At 41.6% G+C, this 20,953-nt stretch overlaps 1 long non-coding RNA gene across 1 annotated transcript; it reads right to left on the bottom strand.

The window, feature by feature from the left end:
• Window positions 1–13,057: 13,057 nt before the first annotated feature.
• Window positions 13,058–20,200, bottom strand: LOC117073169. The gene is made up of 3 exons (XR_004433143.1): window positions 20,016–20,200; window positions 18,319–18,644; window positions 13,058–13,807 (listed from the first exon to the last, which is right to left on the bottom strand). It is a non-coding gene; the product is annotated as an uncharacterized LOC117073169 (long non-coding RNA).
• Between the last annotated feature and the right edge of the window lie 753 nt (window positions 20,201–20,953).

Here is a 20,953-nt window from a genome sequence, read left to right as displayed (position 1 = left end):
GTCTTTGTTCTCATTAGTTTCAAATAACTTCTTGATCTCTGACTTAATTTCATTATTTACCCAAGAATCATTCAGGACCAGGTTGTTCAATTTCCATGTAGTTGTGTTGTTTTGAGTATATTTCTTAATCTTGAGTTCTAATTTGATTATGCTGTGATCTGAAAGACTGTTATGACTTCGGTTCTTTTGCATTTGCTGAGGATTATTTTGCTTGAAATTATGTGATCAATTTCAGAGTAAGTGCTGTGTTGTAATGACAAGAATGTATATTCTGTTGTTTTGGGGTGGAGAATTCTGTAGATATCTATCAGATACACTTGATTCTGAGCTGAATATCTTGGTTAATTTTCTGTCTTGATGATCTGTCTAATATTGTCAGTGGGGTGTTAAAGTCTCCAACTTTATTATTGTATGGGAATCTAAGTCTGTTCACAGGTCTCTAAGAACTTGTTTTATGAATCTGGGTGATCCTGTATTGGGTGCGTGTGTATTTAGGATAATTAACTCTTCTTCTTGAATTGAATCCTCTGCCATTATGTAATGCCCTTCTTTGTCTTTTTTATTTTTGTTAAAGTCTGTCTTGTCAGAAATTAGAATTGTTGTCCCTGCTTTTTATCTGTTTTTCATTTACTTGGTTAAATTTTTCTCCATCCCTTTTCTTTGTGCCTATGTGTGTCTTTGCATGTGAGATGGGTCTCTTGAAGACAGCATACAGATGAGTTTTAGCGTTTTGTCTGACTTGCCATTCTGTGTCTTTTAATTAAGGCATTTAGCCCACATGCATTTAAGATTAGTATTGTTATATGTGAATTTGATTCTGTCATCATGATGCTAATTGGTTATTTTGCAGACTTGTTTATGTGGTTCTTTCAGTGTCACTGGTCTGTGTACTTCAGTGTGTTTTTATGGTAGCTGGTAATGTTTTTCCTTTCCATATTTAGTACTTCTTTCAGGAGCCTGTGAAAGGCAGGCCTGGTGGTGATGAATTCCCTCAGCATTTGCTTGTCTGAAAATGATCATATTTCTCCTTCACTTATGAAGCTTAGTTTGGCTGGCTATGAAATTCTGGGTTGAAAATTCTTTTCTTCAAGAATGTTGAATATTGGCCCCCACTGTCTTCTGGCTAGTAGGGTTTCCACTGAGAGGTCCACTGTTAGTCTGATGGGCCTCCCTTTGTAGGTGATCAGACCTTTCTCTCTGGCTGCCCTTAACAATTTTTTTTTTTTTCATTTCAACCTTGGATAACCTGATGATTGGGGTTGATTTTCTCATGGAGTATCTTACTGGGGTTCTCTGCATTTCCTGAATTTGAATGTTGACCTGTCTTGCTAGGTTGGGGAAGATTTCCTGGATAATATCCTGATGTATGTTTTCCCATTTGGTTCTATCCTCCTCATCTTTTTTAGGTACCCCAATCAGTGGTAGGTTTAGTCTCTTTACACAATTTCATATTTCTCAGGTTTTGTTCATTCCTTTTCATTCTATTTTCTCTATTCTTGTCTGCCTCTCTTATTTCAGACAGATAGTCTTCAAGCTCTGAGATTCTTTCCTTTGCTTGGTCTATTCTGCTATTGATACTTGTGATTGCATTGTGGAGTTCTCACGTTGTTCTTTTCTGCTCCATCAGGTAGGTTATGATCCTCTCTAAACTGGCTATTCTTGCTATCAGCTCCTGATATTGTTTTATGGTAATTCTTAACATCTTTGTATTGGGTTACAACATGCTCCTTTAGCTCAGCAAAGTTTATTATTACCCACCTTCTGAAGCCTACTTCTGTCAGTACAGCCATCTCAGCCTCAGCCCAGTTCTGTGCCCTTGCTGGAGAGGTGTTGAGGTCATTTGGAGAAGAACAGGCACACTGGATTTTGAGTTTTTAACATTTTTGCATTGATTCTTTCTCATCTATGAGGCCTTATCTACCTTCGATTTTTGAGGTTGCTAACTTTTGAATGGGGTTTTTGTGGGGTCTTTTTTGTTGATGTTGTTGTTTTCTGTTTATTTTACTTTTCTTTTAACAGTCAAGCCACTCTTCTGTAGGGCTGCTGTGGTTTGCTGGGGGTCTGCCGTAGACCCTAGTTGCCTCAGTTTTTCACATACCTGGGGGTGTCATCAGAGAAGTCTGTGAAACAGCAAAGATGACAGCCTTCTCCTTCCTCTTGAAGCTGCATCCCGTGAGTTATTGACCTGTTGGCTGGCCTGAACGTGTCTGTGGAAGGGGGCTGGAGACCCCTGTTGGTTGGTCTCACCCAGTCAGGAGAAATGGGATCAGGGACCTGCTTAAATAAGCAGTCTGGTTGCATTTTGGTGGAGCAGGTTTGCTGCATTGTAGGGGACTGTTTCTCATTTGGACCTTTTGTATTCTCCAAAGCCAGCAGGTTGGAATGTCTGAGTCTACAGAACCACAGAGATGGTGGCCACCCCTTCTTCCAGGAGCTCCATCCCAAGGAGAGATCAGAGCTTTGTCCATAGAACCCTGGCTGGAGTGGCTGAAGCCCCTGCAGGGAGGTCCTGTTCTGCTCAGTGAGTAGGAATGGATTGGGGTTCCACTTAAAGAAGCAGTCTGACCACAATCTGGTAAGGCATATGCATTGTGGGGGACCCTTCCTTGTCTAGATCATTTGTATTCTCCAACACCAACAGGCTGGAATAGCTGAGTCAACTGAACCACAGAAGTAGCAGCTGCCCCTGCCCTCAGGAGCTCCATCCCAGGGAGAGATGACAGCTCTGTCTATAGAACCCTGGCTGGAGTGGCTGAAGCCCCCACAGGGCAGTCACACCCAATGAGGAGGAATGGATCAGGGGCCTGCTTAAAGAAACAGTCTGGTCATGACCTGCACTAAGGGGACCCTTCCTTATCTGGACCATTTGGACTCTCCAAAACCAGCAGGCTGGAAATGCTAAGTTGAACAAACTGCAGACATGGCAGCTGCCCCGCCCCCTGGAACTCCATTCTATATCAGGCAGACTCCAGCCTGTTGCCATTGGCTGACAGAAATTCCAAGCAAGTGTGTCTTAACTTGTGAGGTGCTGTGGAAGTGAGGCCTGTGGAACAATGCTGCTTGGATCCCTGGATTCAGTCCCCTTCCTAGGGATATGTATGGTCTGATCTCCCTCCTTGCTGGGGATCCCAGGCCCGGAGTATGTAAATCCTTGGTCTCTGTGTGTGCCTGACAGCCTGCTCTGCTGAGACTCCATACAGCTCTGTGGATCAGACCCAAGGCCCTGGTGACGTGGGCACTCAAGGGGATATCCTGATCCATGGGTTGCAAACATCAATGGGAGAATTGTGGAGTTGATAGAGCAAAGACATAAAGTGGATTTAAGGACTATGTCCTAAAAAATGGTAGGTGTAGCCTGGGCACGGTGGCTCACACCTGTAATCCCAGAATTTGGGAGGCCAAGGCAGGTGGATCACCTGAGGTCAGGAGTTCAAGATCAACCTGGCTAACGTGGTAAAATCCCATCTCTACAAAAATACAAAAATTAGCTGGGCATGGTGGCAGATACCTGTAATCCTAGCTACTCGGGAGGCTGAGGCAGGAAAATCACTTGAACTCAGGAGGCAGAGGTTGCAGTGAGCCAAGATCCTGCCACTATACTGCAGCCTGGGCAACAGAGTGAGACTCCATCCCCCTCTCCCAACAAAAAAAAATGGTAGGTGTGGTTGTTAGCATATGAAACTGACCAGATGCAAACAGGTCAGAACCTTTCTGAATTTTTGAGGGAATTGGATTGTCAAGTATACCACAGGACTAGATTAGGAATGCCTTTTACTGTTTGAGTTTTATATTAACCGTTGTCCCTGTCTCCTCCCTCTTCCAATCTCCCATAAATAGGAGGCAGCTTCAAGGTTTACAAATCTTCTAAGGAGGGCATGTTACACAATCCCCACCTAGATATGGTTAAAAAACAAAACAAAACAAAAAACCTGAAAAGTCAGAAGTCTACCTAAAGATGGAAGAAGGGCCCATGGAGAATTATCGATAAAGTAGTTCCTCCCAGGAAGCAGATTCTGGGTTTCATCAAGGAATCCCCACATTCCACTGTGGTCAGCCTTCACTCTATCTGACAGAGGAATTTCAGAATTGCTATGGGCCAGTGACTACCATGGATCTATCATCCTTCACTTTGAATACTGAAATATGAAACAACTCTAATTAATTTTGTTTAAAACAACAAAAAAAGGTTACTTTTTTTCTCTTTTGTGTATCTCAGCAGGGGACCTCTGCCCCCTGTAATCACTTCAAGGTCAGGTTTAGGAACACTCCACTGTCATATTATACTGCCATCTCAATACTTATCTTTGGTGTTCATCATGAAAGGGAAACAAAACATTGACCGTCTCTCATAGCCTTTTAAGTGTGAAAATCATTTCTGCTCATGTGGTCATGTCTCAGTCTAAGCAGAAGATGACCAAAAGGAAAGGAGGAGCAAAAATCCTTGTGAACACTAGAAAAATGTAGCATAGTTGTCTGACTTTGAAATTTTAGTTTGCAAATTCAACTTTTGTGGACATTCTCTCTGTACCCTCCTCTCTCTTTCCGTCTCTCATCTTCTGTCCTATTAATCACTCTGTATATAAAATATTTTTTTCCTAAACCTTTTCTCCTGAAGCACTAAGATAAGATCCAATATTATATTTGCACCTAGTGGAAATTATTCCATAGAAATATTGCAGACAGTAGCACTGAGCCAGTGGTTGCCTTGACCCATGTTTGGAGTTCACCATTAATTCTGTGTGATAAAGAGTCTGACTCCATTATTTTTTGTTCAGCTGCTGATGGCTCGTAAGCTTTACCCCTCCCTCTTCCCCTTTCTCCCCACATCTGAGCAATCTAGTGAGAAAGCCCAAGTGCTCCCTCCTTTGATGCTGGCAGGAGGTTTGAACCATGCAAGTCCCTGCCCACACACTGGAACGCTTGCCCCGGCCGCATACTCTACCCATCAAAAAAGCCCAAAGCCTGTCTCCTTTCTTTGCTCTCTCAAATCAAGAAGGGTCTTGGAAAATTTGTGCAGATTTTCAGGCTTAGCCTGCAGGCCATGAGAAGTCATTGTAGGATTTTAGGTAGGTGAGTGGCTTGATCTGAATGACAGGTTAGGAAAATTTCCCTTGGCTATAGAACAGCCATGGGATTGAAGTGGGAAGAACTCGAAGCAAGGATTGCAGCTTGGGGTGTGTGGCTATCATCTAGGTAAGAGGTGAGCATTGACTGTACTTGGGAGGAGGCAGTGGAAATAGGGGTGGTTGGAATAATTCGAAAGCCATTTAGGAAGGAGTAACAGAACTTGTGAACTGATTATACTCCTGAGGTGGGAAAGAAGGAGAAATCAAACAGTGATAAACACGTTGTAGATATTAAATAATTGGATAACTCATGATGCCATTCATTGAGAAATAAAATGTAGGAGAAGCTTGCCCCATTGACAAATTTTATAGGGGCGATGAGAGACAAAAATTGTCATTTTACTTTAATGATGTCACAAATTGTGTACATCCCACAGACTGGTTACAGACAGAAAGAAGGGGGAAGAACAAAGATGTCACACAGCAAAGGACCGAGATGCATCCAACCAAGTATGTCCTTCATTAATTCTTTTCAGTGGCCAGCATGGTAGCTCACACCACTTATCCCAGAGCTTTGGGAGGCCAAGGCAGAAGGATTGCTTGAGGAGTTCAAGGTCAGCCTGGGCAACATAGCAAGATTCTGTCTCTATGCAAACTTTTTAAAAAATAGCCAAGTACAGTGGCTCACACTTGTAATTCCAGAGCTTTGGGTGGTTGAGGTGGGAGGATCACTGAGCCCAGGAGTCTGAGGCTGCAGTGAGCCATGATTGAGACACTATACTCCAGCCTAGGCAAAAGAGCAAGAATCTGTCTCAAAATAAATAAATAAATAAATAAATATATAATTATTTTTAGAAGTTCCATCAAATGAATTTCACTTACATTTCATTAGCCAGAACTGATTATCATCCCCTTTCCTGAGAAGGAATCTGAGAAAGTATTTTGAAAATATTGTCACCTTGACCAAAACTGCGGTCTTAATAGTTAGGAATATTGTGTAGACAATTAACAGCCTCTGCCAGAAATTATCTGTGAAATATCCAAAAATAGGAGACTAATACTTTGAATATATAGATAGAGCTCAGGAATGAGATCTGGACTGGAAGTAAAGATTTGAGAAGTCTTAGTATTTGGATGGTAATTTAACCCACTGGCATGGATGCAATCAGAGCTGCTAAGGGACTAAAATAAACATGGTAAGAACAGAGAGGAAATTCACAGAGTTAGGAGTTTAATTGACTATACTTGGTGATTATCTGGAAAAGGGGCAGAAGTAGGAGTCTAGAATAATTCTCATCTCTTCTGGGTCAGCTGGGTGCATGCAATACCATCATGATGACAAATGGTACCTGAGTAGGAACAGGCTTGCGGGGAAAAAGACCAGAAAGATTTGAAAATGTTGAATTTGAACTATTTGTGGAAAACCCAGGTGTGATTTCCTGGAGAGAATTCAAAATAAATGTTTGTATGTCAAAAGGAAATTTGGGGACAGAGACAGTGATATAGGAGACATCCATGGGTACATGTGAGATTCTCCAAAGAGAGTGGGTAAATGAGTAAACAAAAAGACCAAGGACAGAGTCTTGAACTACATTAAAATGTAAGAGGAAATTCTATCGGCCTGTCCATTTTCTTAATAGTCCCATGTTTAGACTCATTTTCCCTAAATAAATTGTAATCCCTTTGAGGAATAAACAAAACAAAACACCCACCCCCAAAAGACCAGTTTTGTCTCAGAGTGCCTAATAGTTTGTTTGACACCTAATAGATGCTAAAAGTTCAGGTCAGAAGACAGAATACACACACAGAAATTATTTATGAGTTCATTCAGGACAGAACTTTTAAAAAGCACATAATAAATCGAAATAAAATGGATAATTAGACTCAAAAATTATAAAAATTGGGATCTCTCCAAATCTACAAGTTATAAAATAACTAATCTTTACATCGCTTAATTTCAACTTGACTGAGAAACGCAATGTGGATGAGAAATGGATCTTGATTTTAATCAAGTTTATTGAAACTCTTACTTTCACAAAACTTCAGTTTTAACAAATTATTGTGTGGTCCTGCTTCTAAAATAGGTTGTTATGCTTTTAAAGATTATACTATCATGTAGGAATCACTTGGGGATCAATCATTTTAATTGGCTATCCTCTGTCCTCAGTCTGTCGAATCTTGGGGTTCAGTATTCCGGGTCCTTCGTGTGTGTAGCTGTTTTCCTCTACCCAGGAAATGCCACCTGGCTCTCGTGGGTCCTCTGGACAGAGGCACACTAAAATTTCCCAGATTCCTCTGCCGATTCAGCCACCACCTGGGCTTCATTTCTTTCAAACACACCACCAGACCTAGAAAAGATTTGTCAGCACTATTCGTGGGAGTTAAGGGTTATTTTTTTCTTAGATAAGAGGTCAAGCAAACAAAGTAGAACATATTTGCTCCTTTTGAAACTAAGGACAAAAGGGTCAGAGAAAATGCTTTTGCAGCTCTGTTTAGCCATTCTGTTTTGTTATGAGAAAGTTGTTTTAAGCCTGCCTCTGCTCCAACCAAATCCCTGTTTAGATATCAGAGTCATAGCTCCCTGATCCGACTACCCAAAGCCTGCATTAGCTTCACCCTCCGCTAGTGCCTTGTGGTTGGGAAATGAATCACTCAGATCCATGCCACTCTGACAGAGAGCTTAAAGGCAGCTCAGCCAGGCAGAGTCGAAGGGGGCGTGCAAGGTGCCCTGGGTCTGCCACGCTACACTCAGGCCTGTGCAGCTGAGCTGCTTAATTGGGTTCTTGCTCCTCACAAGCCTCCAATAGCTATTCGAGTCCCGGAGTTGGTGGTGGAATTTTTTTTTTTTTTTTTTCATCTGGCTAATAAGATTTTCCAAGTCACCAAAGCCAGAGGGGTTTGGGAAAGAAAGCCTTCTTTGTTAAACAAAGCAAGTTCTATGGGACTTTCTGTGTTTGAATTCAGGGAAACCGACCCAATTAAGTTGTGAAATGATTGTGAATATTGAGGCATCTTAGTGGAAAAGGCAGCCCCTGACCCTGATGAGCATGGGCTAGGAATATTGGTTTTAGTACAAATCCCTCCTTTGAAAGAGACGGAGGCTGGGACTTTGTTCCAAAGAATCTAGAGAAACATCACAGAGTCAAAGGCAGCAATAGATTCTCCAGAGAGTCTGAGAATTTAAATGTGTTTGTGCCTCCAGTCATCATGCTACAGATTTATTTTTTATATAAACGCAGGAAGTAACCAGCATTGGCAGATAAGTAGAAGTCAGTAAAATTTCTTTTAAAGCTGAGTGAAGTATTCCATTAGGTATTAGTGAAGGCTTCTAAGCCAAGGTAGAGGTCTAGAATAATATATTCTATGTAAATTTACAGGAAGCTTGATTTCCTTCTAATATATCCATATTTAACACTATAATATACTCTATTAGCAATAGATAGCAAACAGTAGGAAATGGTCTCCATTCCAAATGTTATAGCAAAGGAGGCCTTTCAAGTCAAGGCAGCAAGGGAGGGATAATCCTAAATGATTAGTTGTGTGACCCAAAAATACTTCCAATAGGCTTTGAAATTTGAGTTTGAGTGTGTCTGATTTCTTGAACATGAAGGGAGCTGGAAGAAGAGGCTGAAGGGAGGGAAGGATGTGCTTGTCTAAAGGGGGCAGCAGCTTTCTGTCTCCAGCAGACGGCTGCCAAGTGGCAAAGATGCTCAGGAATGTCAGTTATTCTGATTTTTCAAAAGAAGCTGGAAATCCGGATTTATGTGTGAAATCTTCTGATATAAGAACACGGTGGCATCTAATTTAAAAAATGTAAACAACTTGTATTTGGCAGAGCTAAAACTATGTCTTAGCATACAAAGATCTCAGATGGCACGAAAAGACATCTCTTATTGAAACAACAGGTGTCTAAGATTGATACAGTCTACACCTGTGTATTTCCAGGGACGTGGTTCTCAAGCTGTAGTTGCAAAACTAGCAGCATCATGACCTCACCTAGGAACTGGTTAAAATGCACATCCCTGGGCCTCACCCCAGACCTACAGAATTAGGAAATCTAGAACTACAGCCCAGAGACCTGTCTTTTAACAAGCCCTCCAGTGATTCTGATGCAGCTAAAGTTGGAAACCTTTGTTTTTGGATATTGTCTGTTGAGTTTCAAGACTTCAGCATTTTTGTTTTGTTTATTTTCCAAGTGTTTTAAGGAGAGCAGACTTTTTTTTCACATTTTATTTGAAGTATTAGTAGATACAACGCAAACCAGAGCTTCCATAGGGGAAGTGGAGGTGGGGAGTTTCCAGTCCCAGTCCATTACACTTCCTCTTCTCTCCTCTCCACTGAGGTTCCCACACCACCCGTGACCCAAGTAGCTTGGTAGAGTAGTCAGCCAACCATTTGTCAAATATGCTTCATCTTTCTTTTTCCAGAAAAGAGTTGAAACATTGAAATGAAATAACTCCTTATCTAAGAGGAGACATTTGCTAAGAGTGAGAACTTATGATTTGTCAATTTAGCAAAATGTTAGTCAAAGATTTGAGGCATAATATAAAAGAGCACCCAATATAAGTATAACTTAAAAGCTCACCAATAAATGAACACTGACCTCTCTTAACAGCAAAGCACTGAAAATTCTAATACAAACAAAAGGATATCATACTGGGGAGGACAAATTAAGGAGCCAGAAGGACTTAAATGCTCGTCCTGACTTTTCCAGGGCTTACTTGTTAGAATCATGGATATGACATCATTGGTAAAGTCTTCTTAAAACACAGCCTAAGATGAGCTGATTTTATCACTCTTCATATGTCCCTCTCTTGGGGAAACCCAAAGTTTGACTTAAAGTTCTATTGGATACCAGGCTTTTTGGGGAAGCATATGTAAGCAAAAGATAATTAATTTCTTCAAGACATGTTTTCACCACCTATTCCACTTACAACCTGAAAGGTATGCCATCTTTTGGTTATGCCAGCCCGTAATAAATGTTTTTGGAATAAATGAATCAATATCCAACTCTCAGTTGAATAATCCTTTCATGAGCTCTTTGGTGCTGTTATCTTTAAGAATACTTTCATAGCAGATGAGGAAGGGTTGGCTAGAGCCACTCCCAGTCTTGATCTGGCTTCTTTGTCCATTAACTCTTGTTCAAATTCTGAATGTGTAATGTTTTGAAGAGAACTGCAGCTTGGTTTTGAAAAGTAGAAACACAGGGAAGGGGCAGAGGGTGAGAGATGGCAGTTATTCTCCATCTGAGATCATGTATCTTTCATCACAGGTACCAATTCCAATGTACCTGCCTGAAACCATGCATAGGAAATCAATTTTAGGCAGAGCACATCAGAATCACTGAAGATGCTGATTGAATAAATCTAGAATGAAGCCTGAGAAACTTGGCTTTTTCCAAGTCTCCACAAGGGATTCTGATGTCCAGCCTGATGTAACAGTCATGGCTATAAGCACATGTCCAGATTCCAGGAAGGAGTGCCGAAATCTGAAATCTGAAATTAGTGATGTCTGCCTAGGGTGTCAGAATGTAAAGTAAAATATGGGCCTCCCATATTTTCTGACCTGGCTTTATAGTTTACTCATTTTCCTACAAGACACAATCATTTAAGCCTTTACTATTACTAATCTATCAGAAAGAATCTTAGGGGAGAGAAAGAAACCATGAAAAGAAAAGGATGCTAACAGGGAAGAAAGAACCACAAAAGCCAAGGCTCTCTAATCTTTGTATTTCTTAAGAACTTACACTTTTCTACAAAGTAAAGCCACTGAGCCACCAAAAATTATCTCATATGTCCAAAGATTTCTATTTCTAAAGAATCAATCAAAATTGGTTAGACCTAAAGGGAACTCACAGTGTCAAAATCAAGACGTCCCCAAATCAAAGACAAGCCCAACCAAAAATATTTGGTATTAGTAAGTTTTCATAGACAAACTCATATACACCTCTCTCATTTCCTTAATATTTCTATCACATAAGAATCAGAAAGATGCTATTATACCTTGTAGCCTAAAACAATCAAGTCTGAAGGGATATCAGGGTCATCTAGGTTAATCCCCGACGTTACAAATAAGGAAATTAAGGCCCAGCTGGAATGAATGACTGTTCTGATGCACTTCCAAATTTTTCCTCAGTAATTCTCACTTTACCTACTCCTCATACTCATAGTGACTTTGAATCTAAGCTCTCTACCTTCTCTATATCCATCAATTCTCTCTCTTATACTCATTTCTTTCACCATTCAATTTATATTCCACATCCTCCACTTCAATTTCTCCCTTGCCAACATCCTCAGCTTCTACTAATCACTGAACTTCCTTGAGCTCTCTTTAAATCTTCAACCCAAGATCTTTTTAACTGCCCACATTCTTCTAGCTGGGCTGTCCTGTCTGGCCAGATAAAATAATGTAGAAATGCAATATAAATTCATTTGTTTCTCAACTCACTGCCCTCTGGCTTCTGCCCAACTATTCCACGAAAATTATTTTCACAGGCCATCAATGGCAGTCTTGCTGCTAAACTGAGGTCCACTTTTCGGATTCATTTCTATTGCTCTCTTAGCTGCATTTGCCCTTAGTCATCACGTCTTTCTTACTGAAACACTTTTTCCCTTTGCTTCTGTGTTTTTCTCTACTTGTCTGACCATTCCTCGGACTCTTTTATAGGGATTTCTTTCTCCTCTTGGTCTCTAAATGATGTGCTTCAGTGTTCTAACCTTAGACCTTCTTCCTCTCATTTCTATAGTCATCCATTCTCACGGATGAGGTACTATCAGTGGCTCTCACCTGGGGGTGATTTTGTCCCCGGGGACATTTGGCAATGTCTGGAGACATGTTTCATTGTCATGACTTGGATATGCTACTGGACCTAGTGGGCAGAGACTGGGGATGCTGCTGCACATCCCACTGTGCCCTGGACAGCCTCACAGCAAAGCTGTATCTGCCCCAAAATGTTACCAGTGCCAAGGCTGAGAAACACTCTTCTGTAGGACAATGAATCTCAAAACTGTTTCTTTCCTGGGGCTTCCTCAGAGTCAGAGCCACATTTCTAACCATCCACTGGGTCTTTCCACTTGATGTTCCTCAGGCATGACAAACTCAAAATGTGTCATCTTCCTGTGAAAACCTTGCCCCCTCTGGTGTTCATTGTTAATATTAATAGCACCACCCTTCACCCCCTCACTCATGCCAGAGCTCAGAGTGCCATCTTTCATTCATTCTTCCCCTCACCATTGAAATACTATCTTCCATAAAATGCTGATGATCTACCTCTTGAATATCTCTGAAATCCATCTACCACTCCTCTTTGTTGGACTTCTACTTCTTCAGTCTTCTTGACATTCATTCCCCAGCTCTATCCCGTAACAAACATGTTGGAAACCTTTTCTATTTTAGTTGTACTGAATACAGTACAGCTGGTGTGTGACGTGCTACTATTGGCCACAGAAGCCAGCATATTCCATTCTCTCTGTCTGCAATAGTTTGCATTTGTCTGAGATCTCTTTCTCCATAAGTATGCATATGTGCATGCTCTCTCTCTCTCTCTCTCTCTCTCTCACAGACACACACACTTTATCTGATGAATTCATTCAGGTCTCAGTGTTGGATGTCATTTCCTCAAGGAAGCTTGCTATAAGACTTAGAGCCTGCGTGTCCCCCTTCTACTGTCCCAGGGCACCCCATTCTTTCTTAACATAATACAGCAACACTGTTTGGATAACTTGCCAACTCGACTGGAATTTCTATTTTCTTTTTATGTTACTGATGCTTATCACATTCCCTGCACATTGTGGGCACTGGATAAATGTCCAGTAAGTGAATGAGTAAGTGAATAATCCACTGTTCATTTATCTAGTTAGTAACAAATTTAGGTCCCCATGAATGCTCTTTCTCAAACAACTGTTAATAAAAATTTGACCACCTTAAAAATATTTTTTTTTTTGGTTAAGAGCAATTTAAGACAAAAGAAATTAGAAATTATATCACACTTACTTTATATATTTGGTTATTTATAGATGGATAATAGGCAAATATTTTGTGAAGAATTGAGCTTCTACATAAAATTGTATCAATACAATTGATACTTACTTTCATACCTTTAGGGACAATTTATAGAACATATGCATGCTCTCTGAACTGACTACAAAGTGTTGGATAATAAAACAGAAAAGTTAACAACATACTTTTATTTGATCTTTTAACTCAAGTAAGGAGCACAAACTGTTTACCGGCACCTGCATTTGATCCTCATTTCTTAAATGTTCAACACTGCTTACACTTAGCTTCCCAAACAGGATCATTCTAAAGCCACCCCACTGAGCTCTCTTTGCAACTGTGCTTAAGGGTGATATCTGCACACAAGTGCTAAGTCTAAGTCACTTCTATGGATGGAAAAAATCCCAAGAAAGATAAAAATGAAGACCAAGGTGAATCCCCAATACTGCCTCCATACTTTTTGGATCTTAGATACTGCACCATTCTTGCCACACAAAAGCAGAGATTATTGATGAGTTTCAGCCTTCTACTGTATTAGGTTACACTGTGTAAAACAAATCTACTGCCAGGATGTGAACAGAGGGGATGCAGGAAATGACATTCCACAAGGTTTGGGCAACTCTATGGATTAAACTTAATTCTTCATCCTGGGGATAAGTGAGCTTAGACCTTAGTCATTATTCAAACCTTTGTGAAATGAAAATCCCTTCATCACGGTGTAATATACAGTGAAAATGAACTTCTTCCTGGAAGATAAAAAAAAAGTAAAATACTTTTTGCTGATGTTCTTTCGTAAATTCTATACAGCAGAAATCAAATGTAACAGCAGAAATCAAATGACTTACTCTCTTAGGCTTAATACATTTTCAAATCCATAGACCGTTTTGTGGACTTTCTGCTACCTGGCCTTCTGTCAAACTGTAACTTATCTGTGACACCATTAGAAACTCATCAGGAGATCAAGACGGGCGGATCACGAGGTCAGGAGATCAAGAAACTCATATGAAAATGGAAGCTGTGGAACTCAGTTGACTGATACCATCATGCCCTTCCCTTCACTGGAAAATGGCTCAAAATGTTTCATCTCTGTAGTCCTCTAAGGTAAGGAAAAAATTCCCTGAAGAGGAGTAGTCCTCATTAATGAATTCCTCATATGGCATTCTTCTGGATTCTTTGTGAGCCATTTCACAATTGAAATAAAATTATTCATTCAAAGAATTTAACTACCCACACTGAAGGTCAGTCAGCCTCTACAAACTTTGGGTACATCACACCTGAATAAAATAATTCAAAGCTTAGTAGGAAAAGCAGGCATTAAAAATAATTATAGCAAAATATGATAAACACTGAATTAAAAGTTATTGGGTCCTTGTCACTTACCAAATACTATTCTAAATGCATGATATGGATAAACCCATTTAATCCCTTTAATGGCCCTATAAGGTAGGTTTTATTCTTACATCTTCCCCCAACCCATAATAAATGTGATGGACTTTTAACATGCCAATTTTTCTAGGCTGTAGTCTCCAGTTATCTAGATAATAATCTGGGTGTTGCCATGGTTGTACCTTATAGATGCAATTAAAGTCCATAATCAGTTGATTTTATGTAAAGGAGATTATCCTAGAAAATCTGGGTCGATATAGTTCAATCAGTTGAAAGGCCTTAAGAACAGAGTTGAGGCTTCTCTAAAGAAGAATTCCAGTCTTGTACAATAGTTTTTTTTTTTTTTTTGAGACAGAGTCTCGCTCTGTCGCCCAGGCTGGAGTGCAGTGGCCGGATCTCAGCTCACTGCAAGCTCCGTCTCCCGGGTTCACGCCATTCTCCTGCCTCAGCCTCCCGAGTAGCTGGGACTACAGGCGCCCACCACCGCACCTGGCTAGTTTTTTTGTATTTTTTACTAGAGACGGGGTTTCACCATATAAGCCAGGATGGTCTCGATCTCCTGACCTCGTGATCTGCCCGTCTCGGCCTCCCAAAGTGCTGGGATTACAGGCGTGAGCCACCGCGCCCGGCCGTACAATAGTTTTTACCTGTGCTCCAGAGTTCCAACCTGTCTTTTCTGACAGCCTGTCCAGTGGGTTTTGGACTTTGAAAGCCCTCATAATTGTATAAACCAGTTCCTTTCAATAAATTCCTTAATATATATCTCCTACTGGCTCTGCTTCTCTAGTAGAACTCTGACTTATACAATAGGTGAACAAACAAAGCCAAGGAGGCTAAGTAACTTGTCCAAGGTGATAGGGCTAATATGTGGTAGAGGACAATTTAAACTCCTTGAATCTGAGTGCAAAGCCCTTGGATTGACACAACTATATTTTTGTTTCTGGTAGAATAACAGGTTCAAAAGAGGCCCAAGCAAGAGATCCTTACTTCTAATTGATAGGATTGGTGGTGGTGAAGAAAGGTCTCTTCTAGGCAGATTTAAGGTGGAGGAAGTGCTTGAACTGGGTTTTCAGGGATAAGTTGAGCTTTGCAAGGTGACTAGGATATGAAGACACACCAGATGAGGATGTTAGAAAAGCTCTGCGTGTGGTGCAATGAGACATGGAAACACACACATGCGGGAATCACGCGTTTCATGTTACTGCCTGGGATCTTAGTCTCCAGTCTCTCACCCTTGAAAAGTTGGAGTAGGTGGCCTCTAAAGCTTATTGTAAAGAACAAATAGACAACCTGTGTAAAGAATCTCACAAGCTCCCTGACACAGATCGGTGTCTATAAAATCACTTCCCTTCTCCATCACACTAATGCCTCCCTCCCCTCCAAAGTTACCTCTAAGTGTCACATGTTCTGATCCTGATGATCAATTAATACAGCAGACATGCCATTATATTCCACCCCTTTCTCTGTAGAACTAAACAGAATATACCCACTGTGTGCGAAGAGCTGGCTTGGCCATGGGAGATGTCATAATAAAACAGGTTTGGTCTCTAACCCCAAATTGCTTGCAATCTAGTCTGAATGGCATAATTTTAAAGGGTCTATGATAACTGATATGAAGAGAAAAATATATCAGGCTAAGACAGCAAACAGGAAGGGGCCTTAACTCAGGCTGGGGTTGTCAAGGAAGACTTCCTGGAGGAAGGTGTATCTCAACTGAAACTTGAAAAGTGAATAGGAGTCAGCTAAATGGCTGTTGTTAATTAGTAGGAAGAGTCCACGTGAAGTCATGGTTCATAGCTGAAGAAGTGAGTGGCATAGGGAACTCCCAAAGCACCCCTTTACCCACTCTGCTTAAAGATCATCTGTAAACCGACAAGTTACTGTGGTCAGCCTTTTGGCTGGCAGTCCTTAGACAGTGAGAAGGACCCTTATATGGAATCTCTTTCCATCCTATACAAGCCAGATGTGAAAATAAACATGCCTGAATTCAAGTTCACTCCGTTGCACATTTTTCTGTACTTCTATTGAAGGTTAGAATGCTAACTCACTTGGCATTTCAACCAGACTCCAGCTTCTGCTTAGCTGGCTGGCTTCCAATGCTAATTCAATGTCCTGTGGTGTGACAACAAAAATGTAACTTCTGTAGTAAAATGGAAGGTAATAATTTGAGTGGGAGGGGAAAGTGTAGCCATTTTCCTGTGGCATTACAGAAACTTTTCTAGCCATATTTGATCAATTTTAATCTTATTTTTTCCTTATAGGTCTTCTACTTTTTTCTTGTTATGCAAAAAGAAATATTTTATGAGAAAAGTCACAGGATTTATATGTTCTCTGAACTAGAGTTGTACTAGAAATTTATGTGAAATCCATCTATGTGTGGACTCTTGGGACAAGATCACAAATAAACAGTCCTGACGGAACTCAGTATACCAGTCATTCAGAGAAAAGGGCAGAGAGAGGTCATAAGCAGACACCTGAGGCTCATTTAAATAGGAAGCCCAGACCTCAGGAAGAGCTACACCAAATGCTTGCTATTAAAAGAGGGTCCCAAGGACTTCAGCTACTTGGCATAGGCCTGCATCCCACTCCACACACACAGGGGAATGGCATTTCCCAGGATTGGAAACTTTGTCTCAGTTCTCACTTGGAAAGCTGAAAGTCAATATGGTGGGGCACTCCTCAGAGGTCTCAGTGACATGGAACATTGTGTCAAACTGGGTGAGCATGTATAAGTAGTGGCCTGAAGTTATTTGACTGAAGGAATCCCTGCTCCCCAGTGAAGTCCAGTCACCACAGAGACAAGATTGCCCTGTACCAGTCTGGGGTAAATGGAAGGCATCAGCAAAGCTGGAGGTTGTAGGTCAGCAGCAAGTCCAAGGAAAACGCGCCTGGAAGTCACAGAATATCAGCAAGGTCAAAGGGAAGCAGGAGCTGGGCCTGAGCAGAGCAGTGCAGAACTAGAGTGGCTTCAGAAGATGCAAAAGCAAAGATGCAAGAGGACATCAGTACGCACCCACTGGTGGAAATGGGATGACAACTTCATTTGTGTGCAGTGAAAAGGCCCTGGTCCTGCATGCATGCACCTGGGTGCACATTGTGTGTCTTGTGGTTGGGGAGTTGTGGAGAACATTTATTCTCCCCCTATTTTAACAAAGACAAGGAGGTAGAGGAGGCCCCATCCCGGCTCAGAATCGAGAGCCTGTGGATCAAGTCTCAGAGGAAGGCATGAGGGGAAGAATGTTTTCTGTGCTTTGTCAGAATTCACACTCACTCCTTGGCCATCTTGAGCCTGAACTGTTGTGGAATAAAATGCCCGGCAAATGACAGAAGAGATTTTGCCCAAGGTTAAGGGGACATGCCTTCTCTGATCATATCTGGCCATGGAGGGAATGCCTATGAAACTAAGAGGAAAGTGGCTGCTTAGAAAAGGAGAAACAGAGACAGAGAAAGTGAGAGAAAGAGAGAAGGGATAGGATCCTTCTTTTAGATAAACCAGAATTACTAGGACAGACTCATATGAATTTCTAAATCTCAGTAGCTCTTTTATTCTTGCTTTAATTGAGTCTTTTCTTGTTACAAAGAACAAAGAGAAACTTTAATGACACTTCAGTTGAACAGAAATGAGATAGGCAAGCTAGAACATAAATAAAGGCAACACATTTAGAACTGGGGTTCACAGGGAAATAGATGCACCAGCATTTGGAAATCAGGCCTTCTAGAGAAGTAGAATATCATGAAACATTTACCAAGTCCCAGTAACCTGGATATCCAGCGATCTCTTTAGCAGCTGTCAATCATTGATGCTGCATGCTCTCCCTTTCAGGCTCTCAGCTACTTGCTGGCCAGCACACATGGACTGATTGCTACTCACCTTAGGGCTTCTGCCAACTGTGGCTTCCACCCATTCTCTTCTCTCTGCTTCTCACTTTCTGTTCCTTAATTGTCTTCCAGATGTTCTTCCCCAACTGTCTTCTAGGTGCTTCGAGATGCTGCCAACAGATGTTGTTGCATCTATTCAAACTCCCTAAAGTGCAGATCTGAACACTCAATGGCAAAGTTTGGAGCCATCACCAACTCATCCTGCTCATTCACTGGGGGCCAGCCAGGACAGTAGGGTTACAGCATATCTAGAGCTGTTTGCAGTTGCTTGCTGGATCAGCAGGGGCCTGGGCATGTCAGACACTCAGTCCATGGTCTCTGCATTAGGAAGACAGCATGATGCATGGGAATGTAGATATCATGGAAAATAAGCACATCAGTGTCACACACTCAGAAAACACTATTACAGTAAGAGAGAGTATCATCCTCCCATTAGAAAGAAAACACATACACACATACACACAGTTGATAATAGAAGGAGATATTCCAAGGATCTTTGTGTGGATAGAATTGCTGTGCACACCACAGAGAGGAGAAACTTTCTGGTTCCTTCAAAGATGGAGGAGAAGGAAAAGAAGGAGGAGTAGAAGACATGAGTAATATTACCAGACTCACAAAATGTTTAGTGTGAGTACTCTGTGAAACTGGTGAAGGAATTTTTTTTTTGAGACGGAGTCTGGCCCTACCGCCCAGGCTAGAGTGCAGTGGCCGGATCTCAGCTCACTGCAAGCTCCACCTCCTGGGTTTATGCCATTCTCCTGCCTCAGCCTCCCGAGTAGCTGGGACTACAGGCGCCCGCCACCTCGCCCGGCTAGTTTTTTGTATTTTTTAGTAGAGTCGGGGTTTCATGGTGTTAGCCAGGATGGTCTCAATCTCCTGACCTCGTGATCCACCTGTCTCGACCTCCCAAAGTGCTGGGATTACAGGATTGAGCCACCGCGCCCGGCTAAACTGGTGAAGGATTTGAGTTCACTTGAGTTCACACTTCATTTGATGAGAAGAAGCACATACAGACGCAGAAATAGAGACAAAGAGAAAGTATTTTGAACAAACAGTGTTATACTTAACAATTTGACAAAGTAGAAGGCTCCGTAAGACAGAATATTTTACTGAACACCTACTGATCACTCATTAAGCATCCAATCCTCTAGGAAATACCTTATACTCCTTGTCATAGGTAATTCTCTTAACTCCATGAGATACAGATCCTGAATTTACAGAAGAATCTGAGGCTCAGAGCAGTTATGTAACTTGCATGGGGTCACATAGCTGTAAGTGTTGGTGCCCTGTCTTTATTTGTGTCATTAAAGTTCTTTGGCATATGGACTCACTTCATATGTCTTTTGCTTTTTTGCCTTTTTAATGATATAAAATTTATGACCCAGGTGCAGTGGCTCATACCTGTAATACCAGCACCTTGAGAGGCCGAGGCAGGCAGACTGCCTGAGCTCAGGAGTTCGAGACCAGCTCGGACAACATGACAAAACCCAGTCTCTACAAAATATACAAAAATTAGCCTGGCATGGTGGTGTGCACCTGTGGTCACAGACACTTGCGGAGGCATGAAGATCGCTTGAGCCCAGGAGGTGGAGGTTGCAGTAAGCCCAGATCGTGTCACTGTACACCAACTTGGGTGACAGAGGGAGACCCTGTATCTTAAAAATAAATAAATACATAAATAAAATGTACTTTGAGTGAAATATGCAGATATCAAGTGAACGATGCGGCGAGCTTTGATGAATGTGTCAACCTTTGCATCCAACACCACAAACAAGATGTCGAACATTCCCATCACCTCAGAAGGTTTCCTCCTGCCCTTGCCAGGGTTCCTCACTTCCCACAGGCAGCCCTAGCTCTCAGTGTCTATCCTGCTGGATTAGTTTTGCCCATGTTTGACCTTAATGGGCCTTAATGGAATTGTACATTGTATATCTTATGTGCCTGACCTGTTTCAGTCCATGGTACATGAGGTTTCTATGCCCTGCATATATCAGTAGCTCATTCCTCTTTATTGCTCAATAGTATTCCACTGTAAGAATAAACCACAAATTGTTTTTTTTTTTTTTTTTTTTTTTTTTTGAGACGGAGTCTCGCTCTTGCCCGGGCTGGAGTGCAGTGGCCGGATCTCAGCTCACTGCAAGCTCCGCCTCCCGGGTTTACGCCATTCTCCTCCCTCAGCCTCCGGAGTAGCTGGGACTACAGGCGCCCGCCACCTCGCCCGGCTAGTTTTTTTGTATTTTTTAGTAGAGACGGGGTTTCACCGTGTTAGCCAGGATGGTCTCGATCTCCTGACCTCGTGATCCGCCCGTCTCGGCCTCCCAAAGTGCTGGGATTACAGGCTTGAGCCACCGCGCCCGGCCTAAACCACAAATTGTTTATCCACTTTTCTACTGAGACACATTTGCATTGTTTCCAGTTAGGGACTATTATGGACAAATCCTACATAAACATTCATGTAAGTGTTTATTGTGGACGTATGTTTTCACTTATCTCTGGTAAATACTTAGGAGGGGGATTGCTGCCTCTTATGTAGGTGTATGTTTAACGTTATAAGAATAGCCAAACAGCGTTCCAGAGTGACTGTACCACTTCACACTCCCCACAGCAATGTATGAAACTGTTGGTTG

The sequence above is a fragment of the Trachypithecus francoisi genome, unplaced genomic scaffold (assembly GCF_009764315.1).
Source record: "Trachypithecus francoisi isolate TF-2019V2 unplaced genomic scaffold, Tfra_2.0 Lachesis_group4, whole genome shotgun sequence".
NCBI classification, from domain to species: Eukaryota; Metazoa; Chordata; class Mammalia; order Primates; family Cercopithecidae; genus Trachypithecus; species Trachypithecus francoisi.
This window is presented reverse-complemented; position numbering and strand designations above follow the sequence as displayed.